This window comes from Mus caroli, chromosome 5 (assembly GCF_900094665.2).
Source record: "Mus caroli chromosome 5, CAROLI_EIJ_v1.1, whole genome shotgun sequence".
Classification (NCBI taxonomy): Eukaryota; Metazoa; Chordata; class Mammalia; order Rodentia; family Muridae; genus Mus; species Mus caroli.
This window is the reverse complement of record NC_034574.1, coordinates 80,088,094-80,104,459: the sequence shown is the minus strand read 5'-3', so window position 1 is coordinate 80,104,459 and position 16,366 is coordinate 80,088,094. Positions and strand designations below refer to the sequence as shown.

General features: G+C 37.8%; 1 pseudogene; it reads left to right on the top strand.

Moving 5' to 3' along the window:
- The first annotated feature begins 2,316 nt into the window (after positions 1-2,316).
- Positions 2,317-14,373, top strand: LOC110294880 (annotated as a pseudogene).
- Positions 14,374-16,366: the final 1,993 nt, after the last annotated feature.

Sequence of the window (16,366 nt, the reverse complement as noted above, 5' to 3'; positions counted from 1 at the left end):
TATGACATCATTTCTCCCTTTTCATACCTTCCTTCAAACATTTTAATAACCATGCTCCTTTGCTCTATTTCAAACCCATGGCCTCCTTTTCCACTAGTTGTTGTTACATTCATGTATGTAAATATCTCTACATTTATTTTCTTAAATATAACCTGATCAATCTATATAATGTCAAATTTGGCTCCATCAACACAAAATATCTAACATATAACAGTTTGTTGTTTTGTTTTGTTTTGTTGTTTTGTATGTTTGTTTGTTTGTTTGGTTGGTTGGTTGGTTTTCTTGTTTGTCTGTTTTAAGATTTGATGGCAAAAACCCCAGCAACCATAGGATGCAATACTAGAGTCTATAAGTGGCTTCCCCAGGATGAACATCTTGGTAAGACTCTGAAAAACAAACACTTATTCAAGAATGACTCTCTCTGATTCCTATACTTACCTTTCTTGACTTCAGAATCCTTTATACTACACTTGATGAGTGGATAATATAAGACAACAATATAACTCATTGATTCTTATCTACAATGGACTTAATGTGTTCAACTGGAAATGAGAACTTCAAATTTCAGTCTCAACTCACAAACAAATGTGAAAAAATACAGTTCTCGGTAAATTTTGTTTCTTCTTATGCAGAGACAAAAATACTTCAGTGAAGTCATGAGTTTAAGAATTTTTATGTAGAAACATCTCTTTTTAGGTCCTCATAGTACACATTCCTCCTTCTATTTCTACAGCTTGTAATTAATGTTAACCTGAATTCATCTTATACTTGGTCATCCAAAACCCAAAGCCTTCCTAACTCATGGAGGATCCAAAAGCCTCTATGAAGCAATCTATCATGGAATCCCTATGATTAGCATTCTTTTGTTTGGAGAACAACATGATAACATTGCCCACATGGTGGCCAAAGGAGCAGCTATTACACTAAATATCAGAAAAATGTCAAGGACATATTTGCTCAATACACTGGAGGAAGTCATAGACAATTCTTTGTGAGTTTAATTTTTTTAAAATGTGTATCATTCATTCATTCATACATTCATTCATTGTGTTTTCATGGAAGGCCAAATGAACAAAAATTTTCTTGAAGGTAATAATGATGATAGGAACAGATACAAATTAAGGCATCATTCAGTACATATATAAATCTCACCTTTGCTTCTTGTTTTTTAACTATTTGCTATGCCTTATGTTTCTTTGCTATTTAAACAAGGATGGTCTTAAATGTTCAATCCTTCTGCTTCATCCTCCAGACTGCATGGCCAAGACACATATACTACCAGATCTGATTAAATTTTCATTTCAATTCTTTCAGTAAAGTAACATCAAAATCATTTTCTCTTGCCCTTTGAAGACAAGGAATCTTTGTGAGACTCCTATTTGTGAGAACAAGTTGCAGGGACTCTGACTCTTGTGCCAGCTCTTGGGACTCTTTTCCTCCTGTTGGCTTGCTGGATATAGCCTTGCAATGAAAGTTTAGTTTCAACTTATCTTATTTTCTTTTGTCATGTATGTCTTAGAGACTTAGAGACTTGTTAATTTTTAATGAGAGGCAGTGAGGGAGTCGAACTGGAAGTGAAGGGAAGAGGAGAAATTACCAGGAGTAGAGGTAAACAAAAAGATTATTATTATCAGGATACATTGTATAAAAGAATAATCTATTTTAAATTTAAAGAATGAACACTCAAGAATACTTGTTACTATAACTTCATATCATTTACTGGGTAGGTACTACCACATATAAATGATTCTTTTTGAAAATTTATATGTTTAAAATTGTGTTATATTTATATAGGTACATATACTATGTGTACTTGAGAGCATTTTTAAAAAATTATTATATATATTAACACTCCAGGCATTGTTCCCCTCAATGTCTCCTCTTCTACTGCTGCCCATTCCACTCTCACTCCTCCTTTCTTCTGAGATGTTGTTCCCCCTTAGACATTCTCAAGTCTCTTCAGGATTAAGTTCATCTTCTCCCACTGAGGCCAGAACAGGCAGTCCTCTGTTGTGTCAGCAACCAGCCTGAGTATGCTGCCCTGATGCTGGCTTAGTTTCTGGGGGCTACCAGAGGTCTGGTTTAGTTGAGACCTTTGGCATTCCTGTGGAGTTATCCTCCCCTTCAGCTCCTTCAAACCTTTCCGTAATTCCTCCTTAAGAATCCACAACTTCAGTCCAATGCTTGGGTATAAATATCTGCATCTGTCTCAGTCAGCTGCTGGTAGGGCCTCTCAAATGACATCCATGCTAGACTATTATCTGTAAGTACATCATAGCATCAGTAAGTGTCAGTCCTTGGTGTCTGCCCAATTCGATGGATCCCAAGTTGTTAGGCATTGGGCCAGACACAAACAGTCTGGTCTCCAGTCGAGGTGAGATGTTGAACCCTGGGACCAGATGGTGTTAATTCACCTCCATGGGATAGAGGAGTTCTCTCATGTCTCCTGGACCCTGGCTCCTGTCAAAGTTACTGCCCCTGCAGCATCACAGGAGAAGTGTGGCTTTTAATCATATAGGCAATGTCCCAAGCTTCTGACCTTCAGGCTAGACTCCTCCCCAGTTACATAGTAACAGTAAAGATAACACCACACCATAAGAAGTGCTGTTTACTCCCTCCTCTTTTGTTGCTCTGACTCCTCTTACTCCCTGTACTGGGTAGTTTTATGTCAACTTGACACAGCTGGAGTTATCACAGATAAAAGAGCTTCAGTTGAGGAAATTCCTCCATGAGATACAACTCTAAGGCATTTTCTCAATTAGTTATCAAGGGGGAAAGGCCCCTGTGGGTGGAACCATCTCTGGGCTGGTAGTCTTGGTTCTATAAGAGAGCACGCTGAGCAAGCCAGGGGAAGCAATCCAGTAAAGAACATCCCTCCATGGCCTCTGCATCAGCTCCTGCTTCCTGACCTGCTTGAGTTCCACTCCTGACTTACTTGGTGATAAACAGCAATGTGGAAAATGTAAGCCGAATAAACCCTTTCCTCCCAAACTTGCTTCTTGGTCATGATGTTTGTGCAGGAATAGAAACCCTGACTAAGACACTCCCCTTACTCCCTTTACTCTCCTCTCTCCTCTCCTCTCACACTCTCCCTCTTACTGTCTAGCCTTCTCTCGCTCTCTTTCCCCTTTCTCTCCTTTTGGCCATGACTGGTCTCTGTCTCTCTCTGTCTGTCTGTCTCTGTCTGTCTCTGTCTGTCTCTGTCTGTCTGTCTGTCTGTCTGTCTGTCTGTCTGTCTGTCTCTCTGTCTGTCTGTCTGTCTGTCTGTCTGTCTCTCTCTCCACCTTTTCTCTTTCTCCCTGCCTTTCTATATATAATAAAGCTCTAAAACCATAGACTGTTTCTGTTCTTCAAGGCCCTCTGCGCTTATTCTCACTTCATGGGAACCTCTCTCCCTCAGCCCTCACCTGTAACCCTGGCTCTACAGGGTTTCAGACCAGGGCCCCTGGTTTGGGGGGCTTTCCCTTGTCCACCCCCACCGAGTGGGCTCAGTCGCTTAGATGCCCACCTGAGGCTGAGTGGAAAGTGTCTGGCAGCCCCCCTCCATCCACCTGCCCTGAGCATAGGAGGAACTCTGGCTGGACGTGGGCTATCGTCCCTTCGCCCTCCTTCCCCTGTCTCCTTTTAGTTCCCACACCAAGTTAAACTGGGCACTGGACAGCCTGTCCTTCAGTCTTTTCTCCGTTTTTGTCTCTGCAATTCTTTTAGACAGAAACAATTCTGGGTCAGAAATTTTAAGTGTATGTAGGTAACCCTGGCCCTCCACTTGGGGTTCTGTCTATCTATATATGATTCTTTATTCTAAGATACATGTCTGTACATATAGCATTTATTAGGTGTATTTCAATTCTAATTTTATCAAATGACTTGACAGCATTCTGTAGTACCTTAAAGTTACCCTATTATTTCCTATTTTGAAATCTTTATAAGGAACTACATCACTTTCATTCTTAGCAGTGTGTTGGGAGAAAGGTTCCTGTTCCTTTGGAGCCATTTGTTGTCTTGTTCTTTCATAAAATTTGTATCACTGCATCATGATTTGTCCATAAGGCAGGTCAATGGTTTTATTTTATATGTAGGAAAATTTGATGGCTAACTTCAACTATAACTTTAATTGATTAAGAAATACAAGGAATCCCAGTTGGGTCTCTGCAGGATGCAGCCAGCAGAGGTGAATTACACACAATCCCCTGAACTCCATTTTCTAGCTCTGGGCTCACTCTTCAGTCCAAGAGATGTTTGTAGAACCCCAAGAGTATCCTGCTTCCATGAAACCTTCAGAGTCCCAAGCCAAATCATATTGGAACCTTACCCCACCTATCTATCCTCGTCAGGTCTTTCTGGGATACAGAAAATATTCCTGCCATATAATAATCAAGATATTAAACATGCAGAGCAACTAAATAATATTAAGAGCTCTGATGGAAAAAGGCCAACTAACATTTGACCACAGACCTACAAGAATTAAACCTGACTTCACAACAGAGACGCTAAAAGCTAGAAGGGCCTGCACATATGTCATATGGGTCCTAAGAGATCACAGATGCCAGTTGATACTACTGTACCAAGCAAAACTTTTAATTACCATAGATAGAGAAACCAAGATATTCAATGAGAAAACCAAATTTAAACAATATCTTTCCACTAACCAGTCCTACAGAGGATATTAGAAGGAAAACTCCAGGCCAGTGAGGCAAACTACACTCAAGAAAACTCAAGGAACAAATCATTTCACACCATTAAAACAAATACACAAGAGAGGGAGTTATGTCACGGTCCCATCAGCAAAATCTTTCTGGCATATGCAATAGTGTCTGGGTTTGGTGGTTGAATATGGGATGGACCCCAGGGTGGGGCAGTCTATGGATGGTCCTTCCTTCATTCTTAGCTCCGAAATTTGTCTCTGTAACTTCTTTCATGGGTACTTTGTTCCCTGAGGCTATGCCAATGCCTGGCAAATACAGATTTGGATGCTCATAGTCATCTATTAGATGGAACACAGGGCCCATAATGAAGGAGCTAGGGAAAGTACCCAAGGAGCTGAAGGGGTCTGCAACCCTATAGGAGGAACAACAATATGAACTAACCAGTACCTTCAGAGCTGAGTCTCTAGTTGCATATGTATCAGAGGATGGCCTAGTCAGCCATCAATGGGAAGAGAGGCCCTTGGTATTGTAAAGATCATATGCCACAGTACGGGTGAATGCCAGAACCAGGAAGCAGGCATGGGTGGGTTGGAGAGCAGGGCGGCATGGGAGAAGGTTGTAGGGGTATTTGGGGATAACATTTGAAATGTAAATAAAGAAAATAGCTAATAAAAATTCCTTAATTAAAAATAATTAATTAAATAAGTAAAAACAAATACACACACATACAAACATACAGATTCACAAAGAAACAGTACCACCAACAATATCAAAATAGCAATCATTGGTCACTAATATCTCATTAATATATATTGCCTCAATTCCTGAGTAAAAAGACATGAGTATAAACAGAATCCATCATTCTGCAGTATATTAAAACTAAATCTCAACAAAAAAGATAAACATTATCTCACAATAAACAGCTAGAAAAAGGTTTGAGAGCAAATGGACTCAAGAAATAAGGTATAGCAGCCAGTCTAATATTTAATAAAATAGACTTTCAACTGAAAGTAATTGAAATGGTGAACGATGCTTTATGTTCACTAAAGAAATATTCACCAAGATGTCTTCTCAATTCTTTTGTTAAATTTTATTTTCTTTATTTACTTTTCAAATGTTATTGCCTTTCCTGGTTCACCCTCAGAGTTTCCTATCCTATCCCCCACCCCCTGTTTCTATGAGGGTGTCCCCCCACCCACCAACCCACTCCTGCTTCCCTGCCCTGCCATTATCCTACACTGGGAAATCAAGCCTCCACAGGACTAAGGGCCTCTCCTCCCATTGATACCTGACAAGGCCATACTCTGCTGTAGCTGAGTATGTGGAGGGAGCCATGGGTCCCTCCATGTGTACTCTTTGGTTGGTAATTTAGTCCCTGGGAGTTCTGGGGGACTGGGAAAACATATACCAACTATTAAAGCTAAATCTGCATCAGTTAAACGATCTGAATAGTCCTATAACCCCAAAGAAAATAAAGCAGTCATTAAATGTATCACAACAACAAAATAAAAAACAAAAACCAAACAAACAAACCAACAAAACCACCACAGCCAGATGGCTTTAGCACAGAATTCTACTAAACTTTTAAAGAAGAGCTAATTCCAATACTTCAGAAACTATCCCACAAATAGAAACATAATAGAAAATAAAGGTAACACTAGAAACACTGCCAACTTCATTTTATGGGGACACTGTCACCCTAAACCACATAATTACTCTAAAAGAAAGGGAATTTCAGACCAATTTTTCTTATGAACATTGATCATAAATACTCAATAAAAATATTCACACACTGAATCTAAAAACACATCAAAGACATCGTCCACCATCATAAAGTAGGCTTTATCCCATGGATATAGGGGTGGTTCAATATATGACAATCTATCAAAGTAATCCACAATATAAACAAACTCAAAAAATAACCATCTGATAAGATGCTAAAATCAGAATTTCATAGAATTCAATACCTCTTCATGATAAAAGTCATGGAGAAATAAGGGATATGAGGTGCATACCTAAACACAATAAAGGTTAAATACAGCAACTCAATAGCCAAAATCACGTTAAATGGAGAGAAATTTAAATCAATTTCACTAAAATTGGTGAAAAGAAAAGGATGCCCACTCTTTATCTCTTTAATATAGTACTTGATGCTCAAGCTAGAGAAATAAGAAAATTAAAGGAAATCAAGGCTATAAAGTGAGAAAGATAGAAGTCAAATTATTGCTTTTTGCACATGATAAAATCGTATACATTAATAGCCCCCAAAATTCTACCAGAGAAGTCTGACAGCTGAAAATCACCTTCAGCAAAGTGACTTGAGTACAAAATTAACTCAAATAAATCAGTAACCATCCTTTATACACGTGCTAAATGGATCGAGAAAAGAGTTAAGGAGACAAAACTTTTCACCATAGCCACAAATAATACCAAATATCTCGATGTAATTCTAACTAAGCATGCAAAAGACCTATATGCCAAGAATTTTGAGTGCCCTAAGAAAGAAATTGAGGAAGATATAAGAAGATGGGAAGATCTGCCAGGGTCATGGTTCTGTAGGATTAACATAGCAGAAATGATCATCTTACAACAATCAATCTCCAGATTTAATGCGATTCCTATCAAAATCCCAACAAAATTCTTCACAGATCTTGAAAGAACAATTCTCAACATCATATCAACAAAAACAAAAATTCCAGGATAACTTAAAGAATCCTGAACAATAAAAGCACTAAAAAAAAAAAAAAAAAAGACAGTGAATAAATCACTGTCCCTGAAAAAAAGTGGAACTAGAAAGCAATTGCAATGAAAAAAAAAAAAAAAAAAGCATCATATTGGGATTGAAAGAGAAACGTGGGTGAATGGAATTGAATTGAAAACCTGGAAATAAACCTGCATGTGTTATGCACAATTAATTTTTGACAAAGAAGCCAAAACCATACAATGTAAAAGGGAAAGCCTCTTTAACAAATCCTGCTGGTATAACTGTATATCAGCATGTAGAAAAAATGCAAATATATATATATATATATATATATATATATATATATATATATATATATCCCTGCATAAAACTCATGTACACATGGATCAAAGACTTCAACATAAAACCAGATCCACTAAATCTAATAGGCCAAAAATTAGGCAATAGTATTGAACTTGTTGTTACAGGAGAAAACTTCATGAACCAAACACCAGTGACTCAGTCGCTAAGGTCAAGAATTACTAAATGGACTTCATGGAACTGAAAAGCTTCTATAAATCAAAGGACACCATTGTTAAGACAAAAAACAGCCTACAGATTGGGAAAACGCCTTTACCAACTCTTCATCTGACAGAGGGCTAATATCCAAAATATATAAAGGAACCCATGAATTTTGACAACTAACCAAACACCTATTTTAACACTGAAGTAGAGAGTTAGACAATTCCCAACAGTGAAATCTCAAGTGGATGATAAGCACCCAAGAAAATGTTAACACTCTCAGTCATCAGGTAAATGCAAATTAAGACATCTCTGAAATTCAAACCTATACCCTCAGAATGCCTATGATAAAACTCAATGGACACACATTCACCCAAGTTTGTAGAGCAGAGAAAGCACTCCTTCACTGCTGGTGGGAGTTCAAACTTGTGGGATTACTGTAGAAATTAATTTGTGGGAGTTATCAGAAAATTGAGAATAATTCTACCTCAAGACTTAGCTATACCACTCCTGGGCATATATCCAAAATATGTTCCACTATCCCTGATTAGTAGAGTCTTTGAATATCTCTTTAAGTGTTTCCCAGTCTTTCAAGATTTCTCTGCTGTGGATTCTGTTTAGCTCTAGACCCAATTTTTGGATTGGAATTTTTTGTTTTTGTGGAGGTTAGTTTCTCAAGTCTTCATAGGACAAAGGGCCTCTCTTCCTACTGATGACCTACAAGGCCATTCTCTGCTACATATAGACCAAGGGCCTTCAAAGGACCAAGGGTCTCTCCTCTGATGGATGACCTAAAGGGCTATTCTCTGCTACATATGCAGCTGGATCCATGGGTTCCTCCATGTGAAATCTTTGATTGGTGGTTTAGTCCCTGTGAGCACTAAGGTTACTGGTTAGTTCATACTGTTGTTCCTCATATGCAGCTACAAATCCCTTCAGCTCCTTGGGTCCTTTCTCTAGTTACTCCATTGGGGACCCTGTGCTCAGTCCAATGGTAGACTGAAAGCATCTACATCTGTAATTGTGAAGCACTGGTAAAGCACCTCAGGAGAGAGTAATATCAAACTCCTGTGAGCAAGTATTTGTTGGCATCCATAATAGGGTCTGGGTTTCCTGACAGTATATGGGATTGATCACCAGGTGGGGCAGTTTCTGGATGGCCTTTCCTTCTGGCTCTACTTCACATTTTGCCTTGGTAACTCCTTCCATAGGTATTTAGTTCCTTATTTTAAGAAGGAACAAAGAATCCACACTGTGGTCTTCCTTTTCCTGAGTTTCATATATTTTGCAAATTGTACCTTGGGTACTTGGAGCTTGTAGGCTCATATCCACTTATCAGTGAGTCCATACCATGTGTGTTCTTTTGTGATTGGGTTACTTCACCCAGGAAGATGTTTTCTACTTCCATCCATTTGCGTAAGTATTTCATAAATTTATTGTTTTTAATAGCCGAGTTGTACTCCATTGTGTAAATGTAGCACAATTTCTGTATCCATTCCTCTGTTTAGGGACATCTGGAATCTTTCCAGCTTCTGGCTATTATAAGTGAGGATGCTATAAACATAGTGGAGCTTGTGTCCTTAATACATGTTGGAGAATCTTCTGTGTATATGCCCAAGAGGGGTACTACTGGGTCCTCAGATATTACTATGTCCAATTTTCTGAATAACCACCAAACTGATTTCCAGAGTGGTCGTACTAGCTTGAAATTCCACCAGCAATGGAGGAGCGTTCCTCTTTCTCCACATCCTCACCAGCATCTGATGGCATCTGAGTTTTTCAACTTAGCCATGTGACTGGTGTGAGGTGGAATCTCAGAGTTGTTTTGATTTGCATTTTCCTGATGACTAAGAATGTTGGACATTTCTTTAGGTGCTTTTCAGCCATTCAGTATTCCTCAGTTGAGAATTCTCCATTTTTAATAGGATTATTTGGATCTCTGGATTCTAACTTCTTGAGTTCTTTGTATATATTGGATATCAGCCTTCTATCAGATGTAGGGTTGGTAGAGACCTTTTCTCAATCTGTTGGTTGGCATTTTGTCCTATTGACAGTGTCCTTTGCCTTACAGAAGCTTTGCAATTTTATGAGGTCCCATTTGTCAATTATTAATCTTAGAGCATAAGCTATTTTTTTCTGTTTATGAAATTTTTCTGCTGTGCCTATGTCTTTGAGGTTTTACCCCACTTTATCTGCTATTAGTTTCTGTGTATCTGGTTTACACAGAGGTCATTGATTAACTTAGACTTGAACTTTGTACAAGGAGATAAGAATGGATCAATATGCATTCTTTCACATGCCAAACACCAGTTGAACCAGCACCATTTATTGAAAATGCTGTCTTTTTTCCACTGGATGGTTTCAGCTCCTTTGGCAAAGATCAAGTGACCATAGATCTGTGTGTTTCTTTCTAGTCCTTCAAATCTGTTGCACTGATATTCCTGCCTGTCACTGTACCAATACTGTGCAGTTTTTATTGCAATTGCTCTGTAGTATAGTTTGAGATCAGGGATGGAGATTCCACAGAAGCTCTCTTATTATTGAAAATAGTTTTCTATATACTAGGGGGTTTTTTGTTATACCAGATGAATTTGCATATTGCTCTTTCTAACTCTAGGAAGAATTGAGTTGGAATTTTGATCAGGGTTGCAAGTAGTCTGTATATTGATTTCAGCAAGATAGTCATTTTTACTATATTAATCTGGCCATTCCATGAGCATGGGAGATTTTTCCATCTTCTGATATCCTCTTCAATTTCTTTCTTCAGAGACATGAAGTTCTTCTCAGAAAGATCTTTCACTTGCTAAGTTAGAGTCACACCAAGTTATATGTGTGTGTGTGTAATTTGTGACTATATTGAATGGTGTTGTTTCCCTAATTTCTTTCTCAGCCTGTTTATCCTTTGACTAGGAAAAGGACACAGATTTGTTTCAGTTAATTTTATATCCAACTACTTTGCTGAAGCTATTTATCAGGTTTATGAGTTCTCTGGTGGAATTTTTGGGGTCACTTAAGTATACTATCATATCATCTGTAAATAGTGATATTTTGACTTCTTCCCTTCCCATTTGTATCACCTTGACCTCTTTTTGTTGTCTAATTGCTCTGCCTAAGATTTCGAGTACTATATTGAACAGGTAGGAAAAGAGTGTGCACTCTTGTCTAGTCACTGGTTTAGTGGGATTGCTTCAAGTTTCTCTCCATTTTTTTTTTTACTTTGGCTACTGGTTTGCTGTATATTGATTTTACTATGCTTAAGTAAGGGTGTTGAATTTCTGATCTTTCCAAGATTTTTATCATGAAGGGCTGTTGAATTTTGTCAAATGCTTTCTCAGCATCTAATGAAATGTTAGTATGGTTTTTTCTTTAAATTTGTTTATATAGTGGATTACATTGATGCATTTCTATATATTTAACCATACCTGCATCCTTGGAATTAAGCCTTCTAGATCATAATGGATGATCTTTTTGGTGTGTTCTTGAATTCAGTGTTTGGGAATTTTAATGAGTATTTTTGCATCGATAATCTTAAAGGAAATTGGTCTAAAGTTCTCTTTGTTGGGTCTTTGTGTGGTTTAGATGTCAGAATAATTGTGGCTTCATAGAATGAATTGGGTAGAGTTTCTTTTGTTTCTATTTTGTGGAATAGTTTGAGGAGAGTTGGAATTAGATCTTCTTTGAAAGTTTGATCGAACTCTGTATTAAAACCATCTGGTCCTGAACTTTTTTCTGGTTAGGAGACTATTAATGGCTGTTTCTATTTCTTTAGGGGATATGGGACAGTTTAAATTGATTATCTGATCCCAGTTTAACTTTGGTACCTGGAATCTGTCTAGAATATTGTCTATTTCATCCGGATATTCGAGTTTTGTTGAGTATAGCCTTTTGTAGTAAGATCTGATGAATATTTTTTGGATTTCTTCTTTTCTGTTGTTTTATCTTTCTTTTCATTTCTATTATTTTAAATTAGGTTACTGTTGCTGTGCCCTCTGCTTAATCTAGTTAAGAGTTTATCTATCTTCTTGATTGTCTCAAAGAGCCAGCTCTTCATTTTCTTGACTCTTTGTATTGCTTTTTCTGTTTCTACTTGGTTGATTTCAGCCCTGACTTTGATTATTTCCTACCATCTACTCTTAGTGGGTGTATTTGATTCTTTTTCTTCTAGAGATTTCAGGTATGCTGCAAAGATGCTAGTGTATGCTCTGTTCCATTTTTTCTTTTCATTTTTTTTTATTTTGGTTTTTTCTTTGTTTGGTTTGGTTTGGTTTGGTTTGGTTTGGTTTGGTTTGGTTTGGTTTGGTTTGGTTTGGTTTGGTTTTGAGTCACTCAGAGATATGAATTTTCCTCTTAGCATTGCCTTTATTGTGTCCCATAAGTTTGGGAATGTTGTATCTTCATTTTCATTAAATTATAAAAATTCTTTAATTTCTTTATCTATTTCTTCCTTGACCAAGTTATAATTGAGTAGATCGTTGTTCAGCTTCCATGTGTATGTTTACTTTCTGTTGTTTTCCTTGCTATTCAGGACTGAACTTAATCTGTAGTCATCTGATAGGAGGCATAGGATTATTTCAATCTTCTTATATATGTTGAGGTCTGATTTGTGATGGATTATATGGTCAATTTTGGAGAAGGTACCATGAGGTACTGAGAAGAAGGTATATTCTTTTGATTTAGGATGAAAAGTTTGATAGATATCTTTTAAATCCATTTGGTCTGATACTTCTGTTAGCTTCACTGTGTCTCTGTCTAGTTTGTGTTTCCCTGATCTGTCCTTTGCTGATAGAGGGGTGTTGAAGACCCCAACAATTATTGTGTGAGGTGTGTGTACTTTTAGCTTTTGTAAAGTTTCTTTTATGAATGTGGTACCCTTGCATTTGGAGCATATATGTTGAGAATTGAGCATTCCTCTTGGTAAATTTTTCCTTTGTAGAATATCCTTCCTTATTCTTTTTGATGTCTTTTGGTTGAAAGTCGATTTTATTCCTTATTAGAATGGCTACTCCTGCTAGTTTCTTAGGACTATTGGTTTAGAAAATTGTTTTCCAGCCCTTTACTCTGAGGTAGGGTTTGTCTTTGACACTGAGGTGCATTTCCTGTCTGCAGCAAAATGATGGGTCCTGTTTACATATCCAGTTTGTTAGTCTATGTCTTTTTATTGGAGAATTGAGTCTATTGATTTTAAGAGATATTAATTAGTTGTTCCTGATCTGCTGCTGCTGCTCTCTAGTGAAGCTGCTGGCCTGTGGAAGTCCAATCAACCCATACATGAGTGGAGTGCAGTTGGCCATTTTGTGCAAAAAGACAAGGTAGCCTAATCTACTAAAGCTTTCATCTCTGCCAAGTCTTGCTAGAGAACTCAACTCAAGGAGGGCTTTCTGCCAGTACCCAAAGTTGTATTTTTATGCACTACAGGGAAACATCACCCAGCATATGCAAGTGAGTGTGTGCCCTCCCTTGCAAAAGCCAACTGTCTGATCTGCTTCTTTAGATTTTTCCCATTGCCAAGGGTTACCTTTTTACCATAAATGGTCAAGTATTGTTAGCCGGCAAAATGCATTGCAAAGCTGTGGATTTGGATACCTGAAATTCAGGACCTAGTCCTCCTACTGGTGACTTAGAGGGTTTTAAGGTTGCTATATTTTGCTGCTTGTCTTTGAAGTATTGCTTCACAAAGTCACATAGATTGGCCAAGATGAGGCTCATTCTGAGCCTGAAAATGTTCCCAGAAAAGCCTTGTACAGACTACTCCAGCCTCCATCTCCCAGAGAAGTACATTCCCTTCTTGCACAACAACAGGCATGTTGCTTCTGTGTGCAGGGAGGATTCCCACTGTCCATATAAGAAACGTTTAGAAAATCTACACTACTGCTGGGGTTATAACAAGTCCTACATACCAGAGTTCAGATTCAGTTTCCCCATTTGCAGTTATGTCAACTTGGGATAGACAAACAAACTGGAGTCAGCCCAGGACATGTTCTGGAAACAAGCTGACTTTGGAAATGCACAAGATCAGCTGGAGGAGATAAGAACATTCTACCAGCCAGACAGAGCAAGCAACTCAAGTCTGGTTTGCTCTCATCATCTTCAGTATTTTAGAGCTATTGGTCTATACCTGGACTTAAGAAACATGAAGAGAAATCATGACAGATTCAAGAAGATTTTCTTCAGGGTGGTGAAATTGGAGGAAACTGTAAACCTGACATTTACACACTGGTGTCTGAATGTCAGCAAGAGCCCTCTGCAGTCTTGGTTTGCTGAGCTACTAGGCTACATTCAGCTCAATTTCAGGCCTATAGAAGATGCTAAATGTGACATTGCTTTTGAAATACCAAGTATTTCATGAAATTAGATGCAGATATTAACATGTACCACTACTTGTATGATTTCCTGACTCTCTATCTCACTCAGCACATTAACAATTCTTTTAGTTCAGATGTTTACATCATTATGTAAGACACCAGCTCTTATGAATATGGTGACTTCTTCTCCAATATCTGTTGCCCCGGGCATCGAGAATAAACATCTGAAAACTGTGTCTAGAAAACCATCCTCTTACCTCATTTCAAGCTGCCCAGGGACATATGCTTTCACAGGCTACCAAGGATTCCAGAAACTGAGAACAGTTTCATACTGAAACTCGATTTGAATATTATGCATTTAGAATATACTTTATGTAAAGATAGTCATTTAAAATTTCAATTAATTGGATTAACTTTTTTATCAGATTTTGTGGGAGCAGAAGATCTGTACATTGTAAAATCTAAAATGTAGATATGGCCCTTTTTATTAAGTATGTAAGGAGATGCATTTCATTGTATATTTTGGGTGTAGCTTTGGAATGAAGTTTTCTATATTTCGTTTTAACAAAGAGATATTAAGGAATAGTGCTTGTTGTTCCCTGTTATTACTGATATATTTTTTATGTTTGTGTGGTTATCTTCTTTTGGGTTTGTTGAGAGAAGATTAGTTTCTTGCTTTTTCTAGGGTGTAGTTTTCTTCCTTGTGCTGTCATTTTCTTTCTATTATTCTTTGTAGGGCTGGATTTGTGGAAAGATATTGTGAAAATTTGGTTTTGTCATGAAATATCTTGGTTTCTTCACATATGGTAATTGAGAGTTTTGCTAGGTATAGTTGTCTGGGTTGGCATTTGTGTTCTCTTAGGATCTGAATAGCCTCTGCCCAGGATCTTCTAGCTTTGATAGTCTCTCGTGAGAAGTTTAATATAGTTCTGATAGGTCTGCCTTTATATGTTACTTGATTTTTTTTTCCCTTATTGCTTTTAATATTATTTCTTTGTTTAGTGTGTTCGGTGTTTTGATTATTATGTGACAGGAGGAATTTTTTTTCTGGTTCAGTGCATTTGGAGTTCTGTATGTTTCTTGTATATTCATGGGCATCTTGTTCTTTAGGTTACGGTAGTTTTCTTCTATAATTTGTTGAGCATATTTACTTGTCCGTTAACTTGGGAATCTTCACTCTCTTCTACACCTATTATACTTAGGTTTGTTATTCTAATTGTGTCCAGAATTTCCTGGATGTTTTGGGTTAGGAGCTTTTTGCATTTTGCATTTTCTTTGACTATTGTGTAAGTGTTTTCTATGGTATCTTCTGCACCTAAGATTCTCTCTTATATCTATTGTATTCTGTTGGTGATGCTTACATGTATGATTTCTGGCCTCTTTCCTACTTTTTCTATCTCCATTGTTGTCTTGCCTTGTGATTTATTTATTGTTTATGTTTCCACTTTTAGATCCTCGATAGTATTGTTCAGTTCATTCACCTGTTTGGTTGTGTTTTCCTGTAATTCTTTGACGGATATTTGTGTTTCCTCTTTAAGGTCTTCTAACTGTTTACCTGTGTTCTCTTTTAGTTCTTTAAGGGAGTTATTTATGTCCTTCTGAAATTCCTCTATCATCATCATGAGATGTGATTTTAAAACAGAGTCTGGTGTGTTGGGGTAACCAAGATTCACTCTGGTGGGAGAACTGGGTTCTGATGATACCAAGGAAGTCTTTGTTTCTACTGCTTATGTTCTTACACTTGCCTTTCACCATCTGGTTATCTATGGTGTTAACTGGTCTTTCTGTCTCTGACTTTGGCTTGTCCCTCCTGAAAGCCTGTGTGTCAGAACCAGTTCCCTCCAGGAGGGATTTGGGTATGGAAAACGATGGTAAAGGGTCAGCTCTCAGGTGAAGACAGAGACCAGAAGACTCCTGTACCAGGCAGCCTCTCAGCTCCTGTGTCCTGAGGGTTCTGGATAGATTCCTCTGAGCAGCAGTGATGGACCTACCTGCACTCATAGGCAATCCTGGGAGGTTTTCTCCCTCCTGGCACTATGGGTATATAATCTGTACCCATTCCTCTGTTGAGGTCCATCCATTTGGCTATGAATTAAATAAATTCATTCTTTTTAATAGCTGAGTAGTACTCCATTGTGTTAATGTACCACATTTTCTGTATCCATTCCTCTGTTGAGGGGCATCTGGGTTCTTTCCAGCTTCTGGCTATTATA